This window comes from Eumetopias jubatus, unplaced genomic scaffold, assembly GCF_037043125.1.
Source record: "Eumetopias jubatus isolate StellerSeaLion01/CBP00866 unplaced genomic scaffold, mEumJub1_p1.0 scaffold_1, whole genome shotgun sequence".
In the NCBI taxonomy this organism is placed as follows: Eukaryota; Metazoa; Chordata; class Mammalia; order Carnivora; family Otariidae; genus Eumetopias; species Eumetopias jubatus.
The window spans coordinates 188,841,250-188,853,565 of record NW_028274807.1 but is presented as its reverse complement, the minus strand read 5'-3'; the positions used below and the strand labels follow the sequence as shown (position 1 = coordinate 188,853,565).

The 12,316-nt window shown below is 42.9% G+C and overlaps 1 protein-coding gene across 2 annotated transcripts in view; it reads left to right on the top strand.

Annotated features, from left to right (window-relative positions):
• Nucleotides 1-12,316, top strand: part of PTPRG (protein tyrosine phosphatase receptor type G) — a 696,389-nt gene that overhangs the window by 67,672 nt on the left and 616,401 nt on the right. The window lies entirely within an intron of this gene.

Here is a 12,316-nt window from a genome sequence, read left to right as displayed (position 1 = left end):
TTGTTGGCTCTTATGAGTAATGCTGGTATGAATGTTTGTTCCAAATTATTTTTGACAGAACAGTCTGGTCTCTCCCTGATCCTGCATTGTATTTACTTTCTGGTTCATCTGAGTCTGATATTTTACATGGTAAAATCTTATATTGTGGGTTTTAGTCTGGTTCCACCTTGCTGGATGTTTGAAATTTGGGCTCTTTGATCTATTGTGTGATCTGTTCATTCCAACCTTGTACACTGTGCCAGTTGATTAAATCTCCACTCTCTGTCTTCCCTGAAATCATAGATCAAAATGCTGTTCTGTACAGAGTGCCTTCTCTGCCACATGGCTTGTGACTGTGGGAGGGCCACCTCCTTCCAGCCACTGATTTGTGTACAGGTTGGGGACCAACACACTTTTATGTTAGTATGAAGTATTTTAAGTTATGAAAACTTTTTTTTTTTTTTTTAAATTTCTGCCAGCCCCAAAGTGTTCTGGTATTACAGGATTATCTGTGTCATTTTCTTATCTCTATTTAGGTTAGTTGTTTCTTGTTCCAGCTCAGATCAGAATTTGAATCCTGGCCCTTGCATCACTTGTTACCAGAATGACCTTGGGCAAGTTACGGGAAGCTTGGTTAACGTTCTCTTCTGGAGAATGAGGATCAGAGGGGCATTTACTTGCCCAGGTTGTGGAGAGGGCTGAAGGAAGGAATCCATACAGAGTCCTGATTGTGTGCCAGGCTCCCCGGTGAGGGCTGTATTTCAAGGAAGAAAATGGGAGCCAGAAAGTTTTCTGTGGCTTTCTCAGTGCCAAAGCTAGGGCTACCACACATCGAGTGGCACTCTTCCTGTTGCTTGGGGGCCTTGTTCCCTTTTCAGTTTCTGAAGGAAATGAAGCTGTTCCACATCTGTGGAACTTTAGATTCCTGAGGAGTTGACCAGGTTCTGCACTGCCTCCTCCTCAGCATTTTTCGCTTGTGAGTTTATCATTGTTGGCCCCTCGCCACAAAGATGTCAGTCACATCTCCAAGTGCTGCAGGTCACCATCCAGAGAAAACTGCCCAGGAACATAGCCCTGTCCTTTGAGGGTCCGCCTCCCTTGTGATGGTGATAAGTGAGGATAGCCATCTCCTCATTCAAGGCTGTGAATGATTATTCATTCAGACTGGAATAATCTCGTGACAAGAACTGTGTGTTATCGCTGCATCGTAATCGGATTTCAGTTTATCACTTGGAGCTGTGACTTAGTCTTGTGAAATTCTAAGAACATCGTTTAAAGAAAACATGTCTGCTTGCTTTTTGAAAAGGCCGTTTGTTGGCCTTACATTTGTCAGACCTTCTGCCGCTATTGTCTTTTTTAAAATAATATTTTTTTCTTTAGTAAAGTCAAGTGTTTTTATTTTTATTTATTTTTTAAATTTTATTATGTTATGTTAGTCACCATACATTACATCATTAGTTTTTGATGTAGGGTTCCATGATTCATTGTTTGCGTATAACACCCAGTGCTCCACGCAGAACGTGCCCTCCTTAATACCCATCACCAGGCTAACCCATCCCCCACCCCCCTCCCCTCTAGAACCCTCAGTTTGTTTCTCGGAGTCCATCATCTCTCATGGTTCGTCTTCCCTTCCGATTCCCCCGCTTCATTTTTCCCTTCCTATAGCTTTTTTTTTTTTTAACATATAATGTATTATTTGTTTCAGAGGTACAGGTCTGTGATTCAACAGTCTTACACAATTCACAGCGCTCACCATATTGTAAGTAAGCTCTATGCCCAACGTGGGACTCAAACTCACAACCCCGAGATCAAGAGTCACATGCTTCGCCGACTCAGCCAGCCAGGTGCCCCCCAGCCACTGTTTTCAAGGTGTGGTACCAAGTTATCATCTGCAGATATTCACATAGCCTCGCCCTTTGAGGCCTTAGAAAAATGGAACACGCTGAGGGAAGAGAGGCATTTTATTGCTAATTCTCTTCAGACGCTGTTGTGGAACTGATAACTGATGTTCTTGTATTCAAGATGAAGCATAGTTAAGTCAATATTTGTGTGTAGTTTTTTTTTCCCCCCTGTTACGTTGAGCAAAATGTCAGCACTGTATCATAGAGCAGTGTTTCTCAAATTTCTTTATAGGCCTCTTATCAAAGGGGGAATCATCTTGCCAGAGCCCCGTGAATTTGTCCGAGCCCCACAGATACAAGACACCTAAGGTTTGTTGTAGGAACATGCCTTTTGACCACCAGTTACCAGGGTTCTGGCCGGGTTTGGTGTTCATAAATGGGAATATTTTATTATTAGTTTATCATAGAAGTAAAAAAAAGAAATCTTGAGCTTGTGGACTTTGGAGAAGACTGTAGTGTTCTTCCAACTGCGTTTTGAGAAACCTTGCCCTAGAGAAGAGCCCACTGGTAGGAAGTGAGGGGCTCTGATGGTCTCCAGGAGGTTGTGGTTTGCAGATTCATGAAGTTCTAGATCAGACCATATGAGGGCATCCTCTGAGATTTTGTTTGCTTGCAAGTTTGCAGATAATTTTTTAAAAAATTACATTTGTGTATGTGTATGTATATATAACTTAAATATATGTTTGATTTATTAACTTAAAATACTAGGCAGTCTTCTTTAGAGCTGACATCCATGTTTTTCTTAAATACCTGATATTTGTCCTCTACTGTCCTTGCATTCTTGCCTTGCCCCAACTGCCTTGAACTGCACTGTTGCTGTGTCACTTTCTGACATGGCTTCTTACCTGGCACCTGCCTCCTTCTATTTGTGGTTCTTGGGACCCCTTAAGAAAGAGGAGATAATGACTTGAGTGTGTTACCTGGATGGGTACTTAAATCTGTGAGTGAGGAAACTATATTCGTTTTCTAAAGCAAAACTTAAGCAAAACTTAAAACTTAAAAGGAGAATCTATTCTTTACCTCTTCTTCCTTCCCATGGCTGTCAGTATCCCTGGACTGATGACTCCATCTCTGTCTCTGTGGTCCAACTGTCTCCACCTCTTCTGCCTGTTAAATCTCCCCTTGGCCTCGCTCTTCTAAGGACACTTGTCATTGGATTTAGGACTCACCTGGATCATCTAGGATCAGTATCTCTTGCCAGAATCCTTAACTTAATCACACCCTTTGCTTGTAAGGTAGTATTTACTCTTTGACCATATGAGGTAATATTCACAAGTTCTGGGCATGAGGACATAGACTTATCTATTTTGGGGGGTCAGGGGTCACTACTAGTGTAACCTCTAAAGTTCTAGATTTCTTCTTGCTGACAAAAACATAAATGCAGAATGTTGGATGCTCAGCAGTCTCGAGAGCTGCCCTGTTGCTTTCCAGGGAACGAGGTGATGTATTAGTCTTCTGTTGCATCCTTCTGTTTTTTGCTCAGTAAAAACTTCGCACGTACTAGGCACCGGGTAGGCGTGGAGGGGGGTACCCATCAAAGCATTACAGATGCTTTGTGTGTCTTTAATTGGGTTTCCATTCCACTGGAGACTCTCAGTGTGTTGTTCTACTTTGAACTCTTAACCACCAGCTAGCCATACAGACGGTTCCCTCACTCCGTGGGCTCTCTGAGAGTCCTGCCCATCATCCACGATTGACAGCCTCCTTTCTGGTTGAGCGCTTTATGTGAACATGAAAATTCATAGCAGCCTTAGGGGAGGAAGTGAAGCTGATGTGGTTGGTGGGCAAGGGATAGCCATCACTATCTTGTCATTTCCCGAAAATGAAAGCTACCCTCTGGAGAACTCACAGTAGAACCTGGGGTATATGGCATGGCCATTTCCAACAATGGCCTTTCCATTGTGTGATAGATGTTGATCATCATCAGCATCATTGTCACCATTGTCCTCATTGTCATCATCATCCTCTTCATCATTCACTTCCTCCTCATGAACACAACTTGTAGACCATATAGGAAAAGTCAGACCCTGTGCCAAGTACTTTTTGCACATTACTGTATTTAATTCCCATACAATTCCCAAAGGGAGCTACTATTATCATCCCATTTAACAGATGAGACAGATGAGTCTCCAAGGAGTGAGACAGATGAGTCTCCAAGGAGACGTCACCTGTTTATATTCCTGTGGCTAACACATGTCTGAGCTAATCGATCCAGAGCCTGAGCTTTACCAGTAAACAACCTGCCTCTTTCTTCATCTTGCACAGTGGGCTTTCAGGTTTTAAGGAAATGAAGTCTAACACAAACTGTAGTTATTTTAAAAGCATTGCAATGATTTATTCAAAGTCCATTTGCTTTTGGATATTTCATGTCTTGTCTGCTTTCTTTTTAGTTCACTTTCAGAATATAATGGATCTGGAATAAACAGGGCCCCAGCCTTTGGAGTTTCTTTTCCTTTACTGCTTTAACTGGGAAGGTTTTTGCAGATCAGAGGAGAGGTTGATGGATTGCATGATGGCCCTCAAAGTTTGGGGGTTTCTGAAGAGCTTAGCATGGAGATGTGGGGCAATCAGGGGAGAGCTCTGCCAGCTTTCGCTGGAAGGGGTTCAAGCAGGTTGCTTCCTGATTATGTGCAGTTAGAGGCATAGTCACAGAGAAGAATCTGAAGCTGAACTATTTGGTCATCTCTTTGGAGTATCATGTTAGCTCTGAGTTACCTGGTTCTACTGAAATGAATGGAATTCCTTTCTTCTTTTCTTTCTCCCTTCCCCCTCCTTCAAGTATATATAGGACACCTATCATGAAGCATTGTTCTTGGCTTTAGGGGATGCAGCGGTGAACAGAAACGGCTGAAAACCCTTGCGTCAATGGGTGCTTATTTAACTGGGACAAATTGGAAATCACGAGAGGCAGAAGCCACAGCACATGGTTACCTTGTGGACTACAGCTATAGTATGAGGAGTTTGTTAGGCAGTGATTATTTTTATTAGTCTGGGGGAGAGAAATTTTTACAAATGCTTATTTCTCCTTGCTTTCTTTATTAATGTATTTTTAAAGGAAAAACCACTGCGTTAGTTCTCTCATTTAGGTAAGTGTTTCCAATTCATTTAAGGCTTATCAGCTTCTGTGTTTTGTCCCACTGCAGATGGACTTGTGGTTTCTGTTTAAAAGATGGACCGTTAGTACTTAGATAGAAACTTAATCCAGGTTTAGGAGTATCAACAGATGCCTCATGAAATCTGACAGGGATTAAGAAACAAAAAGTAATTTCTTTGTTTGGTTTGGGGAGGGGTGGGGCCCAAATCTAGATGCATGGTCATGAGCTGAAATTTCATTGCTTTGACTTTTAGAAAAATTACAAGCTGGAAGTAAACCCCTCCTGCTGTAAAGAGCTGAGATTTAGGATGGATGGGTCTAATTTTGTTTTGCATTTATATTTAATGGTCCCGGTGTCTTTCCTGTGGGCTGGTGCACATTTAGCTAATGAATGCCTTCTGAGGACACCTGGCTGGCAGGAAGGAGGTCACGCCCAGCCTCCCCATTTGGAAACCCCGGAGGGAAATTTGGTGCGGTGTCCAGCGGGGCCTTTGCAGGGCTTACCTGCGGACTCGTTTTCGCGTTCCCCGCTCGCCTGGATTGTTAGTTTTTCAAAATCAGAGGCCCAGGTAGAAGCCCAAGTGTGACCCGGAGTTATTAAATCGGCTCTTCTGGCCGTTTTTCATAGCCGCAAGCTGCCCACCAGCCACAGACCCTGACCCCGTGCTGTGGTGTGTGCCTTTCCCCGCCTCAGGCCGTCAGCCTTCCAATTTGTAAAGCCATCGTTAAACTGAGTTCAAGACTGTTGATTCCATTTTTCTTGTGCACAGTTTGTCAGTTCTCTCTGCTTTAATGCCTCCTGCGAGGACTCTCTTTGGCCAGCCCTTGGGGAATCTTCGGTTTGGTTCACTGATGCCTGCTTCAGGGCTGATGGTGCTGAGAACGCAACCGAGAGTGTTCGGGTCCCAAGTTCTGCACCACCCGGGCGCGTGCAGAGAGGTGGCGCATCACCCCCAGGACAGGTACGCCTGTGCCAGGGGCACTGCTGAGGAAAGGGAGGCCTGAGCTCTCTGCAGACCCCAGAGTGATGGCTCTGCTGCACTTTGTACCAAGTGCGCCCCTCCTGACCTTGGGGTACTCCTTGAGCTCTGGATCTGGCTGGAAAATAAGGAGGCTTTTGCTGTGGCTTCTGGTTATTCTATATGTAGTGGAGGCTTAGGTCTATAAGTATGTATGTATTTTAAAAATTAAGAATAGCTTTTGAGGGGCACCTGGGTGGCTCAGTCCTTAAGCATCTGTCTTCAGCTCAGGTCATGATCCTGGGGTCCTGGGATCGAGCCCCACGTCGGGCTCCTTGCTCTGCGGGAAGCCTGCTTCTCCTTTCCCGCCCCTCTGCTTGTGTTCCCTCTTTCACTGTCTCTCTCTGTCAAATAAATAAATAAAAATTTAAAAAAATATATTAAGAATAGCTTTTGATACCGAGTAACCAGGTAGTAGGAAGGTTTTCCTTTATGCAGTCACTGTAGCTAACAATGAAGGCAAAGCGGTGGACCACTTGGGAGGATTGACATTTTGCAACCACTAATGAATTGCCAAATCTAGACATGGGCATCAACACTTCCTCATATCGCAAAGACAGCCAGATTTTATGAGCTTCTGGGGGTAGAACAGATTACATCTTAGGAAATAATAGTCTTGCACCCCCTTCTCCCCTCTACCTTCCACCCCCGCCTCCAAAAAAACCCCAAACCAAAACCCCAGGTGAGTCTGTTCAAGTGTCCAAGTAAAGGAATTATGCAGGACTGAAAAAACATGGTAAATGGCACCATAAGAATACAGAAGGCAAATTCCAGACTGACCAAAGATCTGGATTAAAAAAAAAAAAAGATTTATTTATTTATTTTGGGGGGGACGGGCAGAGGGAGTGGGAGAGAGAATCTCAAGCTGACTCCTTGCAGAGCATGGAGCCCTGTGTGGGGCTCAATCTCAGGACCCTGAGATCACAACCTGAGTGGAAACCAAGAGTCAGGTGCTTAACCAACTGTGCCAAACAAGTGCTTCAGATCTGGATTTTTTTTTTTTTAGTTTTTATGTATGTATGTATGTATGTATGTTAATCACCATGCATTACATCATTAGTTTTTTGGATTTGGATTTTTTAATGAGTAAATTGCAAGGGAGAAATAAGAGGAAAACCTATAGATTAAGATTTTCTTTTTTTTTAAGATTTTATTTATTTGAGAGAGAACAAGCAGTGGGGAGGGTTAGAGGGAGAGAGAGAGAAGCAGACTCCCTGCTGAGCAGGAAGCCCAATGTGGGGCTTGATCCCAGAACATGGAGATCGTGATCTGAGCGGAAGGCAGATGTTTAACCTACTGAGCCACCCAGGCACCCCTAGATTAAAGATTTTAAAAGACATACTTGTCAAGCTCTGTATGGACCTTATCTGGATTCTGATTCAAATGAATTAACTATTAAAAACTAAGCATTTGGAAATTACATTTCAGATTGGACATGGTAGAGTATTAGGGAAATATTTTTACATTGTTTAGGGATAATGATAGTTTTATGGATTTTTTTTTTTTTTTTTAAAGTAGGCTCCATGCCCAGTGAGGAGCCCAACTGGAGATTAGAACTCAGGAACCTTAAGATCAAGGCCTGCGCTGAGATCAAGAGTCGGAGGCTTAACAGACTGAGCTACCCAGGCACCCCAGTTTTATGGATTTTTTTTTAAAAAAGAGCTTCTATTTAAAAAATATTTATGGTTTTGGGTAATACGCAAGGAGGGAATGCAGGGGGGCATCATGGAACAATATTGGCCATGGTTCATAATCCCTTGAGGCTGGGCACTGAATATGGGAGTGGGGCTTCTATTTATATTTGTGTTTGTTGGAAATTTTCCAGGGTTAGAAATAAAAAAGTGAGATATGGTAAAGCTTTTTCCAAAAAAGCTTTTCCTAATGTAAAAGCCACGTGTTCATTGTAATAAACACAGATAAAATAAATATGCCTTTGCATTAGTTACTTTGAATACCTTGGTGTATTTATGCATATAATTGTGTTAGATTTTTTTGATGAAAATTGTATTCTGTTGTAATTTGCCCTTTTCATTGAACTGTTTATTTTGCATGTTCTAGGCCATTACTCTTCTAAAACCTTTAGAGTTGACCATCGAGAAATGTTTTGTTTAATGCTTATACCATGATTTTATTTAACTATTTCCTTATTGTTAAATGAATGGTGCTTATTATTTTGGATATTATAATGAGTGCTGTGATGAAAATCCTTCTAACTAAATCCTAACACTTGGCCTACTTTCCTAAAATAAATTCTTCAGAAATGTAAGGCAGTATTTGTCCCTAGTGTTTTGGATAGCTTTTGCTTGCACAGTTGCTTCTGAAATGTTCTTAGCTTTCTTTCAGAATAGTAAACCTCATACTTTCAATATCCTTCCTGTTTCATAAACTTGTCAAGATGTCCATGAATGTTCACACAACTGCCTGTCGTTCCCTAGGTCTTTGAAAGACGCCATATTCTCATTGGAGCTTGGAAAGAAGATACCATCTTTATTACTTAGGTGGAGCCTTGTAATGACTGTAAAATAAAATGAATGTGCAGCATTTCATCCAGCTAAAAGCAGTGAGGCCCGCCCTATGCTTTGACATTTATTAGTCTGAAGGGGAAATTTCCTTGGTAAGCGTGGAGCATTGGAAATGCAGGAGCTCCCAGATGACTTTGTGGCCTTGGCGTTCGGGACAGATTTGGGAGAAGAACATAATACTGCCCTCACTAGTGTTTGAAAATGCTTTGGGTTGGGTAGCTTGAGTGCGGCCAGCTGCTAGGGTTGTTCAGAGACCACATTTTGTGATCAGAAGTCCGCTCTCATTTCTCTGTCCGATTTTTCTCTTTTCCTCACAGTGAGAGACTGGACAACCCGTGAAATTCATTGTATTTCCAGATTCCACACAGGAGCTTATGCGTTTCTTTTCTCTGGATGAAGGGACTTTGGTAACTAAAGAGTGAGATGCTTGGTTTTGGAGGTGGGGAGATGGGGAGTGGTAGGAAAGGTCTTTTTGTGCCTTTAGATAACAGAAATAGGAGTCAGATTTTAAAAACTAGAAATGAAGTTGCTCATCTAATTTGACAGTGCTCAGGCTGAAAACAAGAGTCCCACCTCGGCCTTCTGTGAAGGCAGCCGAGTGAACGGAAGTGCTCAGGACCCCTGCTTAGCCTTGTGTCATCCCACGGATGTGGAGGTTTTTTTGCACAGGCCTTAGGGAAAAGTGATTAACTCTAGCTTCGTGGTTAAGAGCAAAAGCTCTGTAACACAGACAGGACTGAGGTTGCGTCCTAGCCGCGCAGTTTCGTGATCTCTTGCAGATGATGTGAACTTGTGCGTCCCATTTCCGCATTTGTAAAATGGTGGACAGTAGTCGAACCTACCTCACAGGGGGGCTGTGAGGGATCAGTAAAATAAAAATGAAGTAATACATATGTTTACACTGAGTAGATCAGTGCCTGGTATATAATAGTGGCTTTATAAATAATAATTACTGATATGCTAGCTTTTTAAGAAGCATTTTAAGGCATCTGTGCCAGCACAGTGATTGCATATAAGTAGGCAGTCAGCTAATGCTTGTTACACAGTCAGTTTGAGTGTGTAACACTTAGCGTTCATTTAACTCTTCCAGATTGACTGGGCTACCCTTTGGTTTGAGTTTGACTGTTTACACCCCACAGAAAAGAACAGATGAGGCTTCCAGTTTTTTCCCTCATCAGGCTCTGTGGAATTCAATCCATTAGGTATACAGCACCTATCCTAACAGGGGTGATCACGATCACATTTAAATTATACTACACACCTACAGAGTTTCAGCAGATGTGTGAATATTAAGTTATTAATAACTAATTGGGTGCTAATTATGTGCCCTGGAGTTCTTGGAGCTGATAAAGAGGTGTCACCTATCGTGTCAGGCCTCTGTGCAGCCCTGGAAAATCATTTTTGGCAGATGTGCCAAAGTTAACTTTGGAGCTCTAGTTTTCAAACATCATCTCCCACAAGCCTTGGTTTCATTTTTTGGGCATTGTGAAACCTTCCCATGAAATTGAGGTGACTTCCCGTCAGTAGAAATTCCATTTGCAAAGGGGGTAGCCAGTATGCAGGTATAGTTTTTAATCTATGAGATGCAAGAACTAAGAGTCCTCTCAGGGAAGAACTAAAAGATGTGGAAGGGAATTCAGGAGTGATTCTAAAGGCTGGTGGGTTTTTGGTATATAAGGGGAGATGACTCTGTTCTTGAAGGAAACTTCAAATTGGATCTTGCAAGATTTAGCTTCAGCACTAAGGATATGCGTCTCCTATCGGCCTCCTCATAGCCCATCAGTATTTCTTCAGTTGTTCCAAATCTATCCCAGTTGGTAATAGTTTGGCTCTGTTAACTGGAAAAGAGTGTTGAGTTAGAAATCCTGGATGCAAGTCAGCATGCTAGGAATATGTTCCATGGTATCTAACATTTATGGAACCAGATAAAATCAAAGGAGCTATTTTTAATGAGATAATCATTGAAAATACTACTCCCTCTATCTTTTATCTCTCATTACCTGTAAGCTTGAGACTGCTGGAACAGGCCAGATACTCATTTGTCTTAAAGTCAGTATGATGAGAGAGGAAGGTGTTGTTTTATGATTGACAGAACCCATTTGCTGCTAGGGACTTGTTAGAATATTAGGGTTGCCTGGTTTGCTTTGTCTTTTAAAATTAGCTTCATCAACGCACACAATTGAAGAGACTCCTGAGCTTGGGTATTACCTTTCCTCCTACCCAACTAAGAGCATTTAAAAGAAAAAAAAAAATCAAAGCATTTCTAGGCCAGGGATAAAAATATACTTTAAGTGATATAAGGGAAAACTGAAGATGGAAGTAAACAAATGAGAGCCTAGGTTTAGCAAATATTGACAATGATTAACACCTCTTCATGGTCAAGTTGGCAGAAAACCCAGTGTTTGGGTTGAACCACAGGAAATAAAAACTACCCAGATGGGTTGTGGTTGATGGCTTTGTCCACACTACACATACCAGTTCCCTCCTGTGTGTTTGGCTGTCTGGTGCTAGAAACCCCTTCCTGGGTTTGGGCCTTGTCTGCTCTGAGTCGTGGAGGGGCCAGAGGCTGTCTGGTCAGGTTTCCAGCTTCCCTTGCAGCTAATATGGGGGCATGTGACCTGGACCTTTACATGTACATATGTCTGCCTCGGACTTTGGATCTCTTGCTGGCATTGCCAGGACATAGGGACAGAGGAAAAGGCATTTTGGCAGTGGCTACAACATTTTTTGACAGGCAGCGGTGGTCAGTTAGAGGGGCCCTTTGCCTTTTTTTTTTTTTTAAGATTTTATTTATTTATTTGAGAGAGAGAGAATGAGAGATAGAGAGCACAAGAGGGAAGAGGGTCAGAGGGAGAAGCAGACTCCCCGCTGAGCAGGGAGCCCGATGCGGGACTTGATCTTGGGACCCCAGGATCACGACCTGAGCCGAAGGCAGTCGCTTAACCAACTGAGCCACCCAGGAGGGGGCCCTTTGCCTTAACCGGCTTGGCTCCTGAGCTTGGTTATCTAGCCCAGAGGTTGGCATGTTTTTTCTGATAGTAAATATTTCAGGCTCTGTGGGACGTACAGTCTTTTTTGGAACGACTCACCTCTGCTGTGGTAGCGTGGAAGCAGCCATGGACACTATATATGGGTATGGGTTTGGATATAGTTTGCCAATCCCTGATCTAGCCTACCCTGTGATCCTGGGAGCTAAGCTACCTCATACGTGCAACAAATTTTCTTAGATTGGGCAAAATTGGTTTATTTTTCTTGCCTCCAGGAGGCTTATTCCTCCTTGCAGACTCCTTAGTCCTAATTTAGTGTGTGGAGGGGCTGTAAAATCCCCCCTGCTTTGTACAGACATAGATCGAGGCTGCGCCTGCCTCCAAAGAGATGGCAGCTCTTTGCAGGGTAAAATATGGCTTGCTCCTAATTCTCTGCAGTGTTCATTCTTTTTTTTTTTTTTTTTAAGATTTTTATTTATTTATTTGACAGAGACACAACGAGAGAGGGAACACAAGCAGGGGAAGTGGGAGAGGGAGAAGCAGGCTTCCCGCTGAGCAGGGAGCCGGATGCGGGGCTCGATCCCAGGACCCTGAGCCGAAGGCAGATGCTCAACGACTGAGCCACCCAGGTGCCCCTGCAGTATTAATTCTTAACTGAACTTATGCTCTTCATCTAAAACTCTTCGGGAGTTGCGCATCCTGTTACGATCTCACCAGTTTTGCACACACTCGGTTGTGTACATGGTATGCCTGTGTGTGTATTTCTGTGCGTTTTGATCATATTGTGTAAGATTCGTGTAACCACCACCACAGT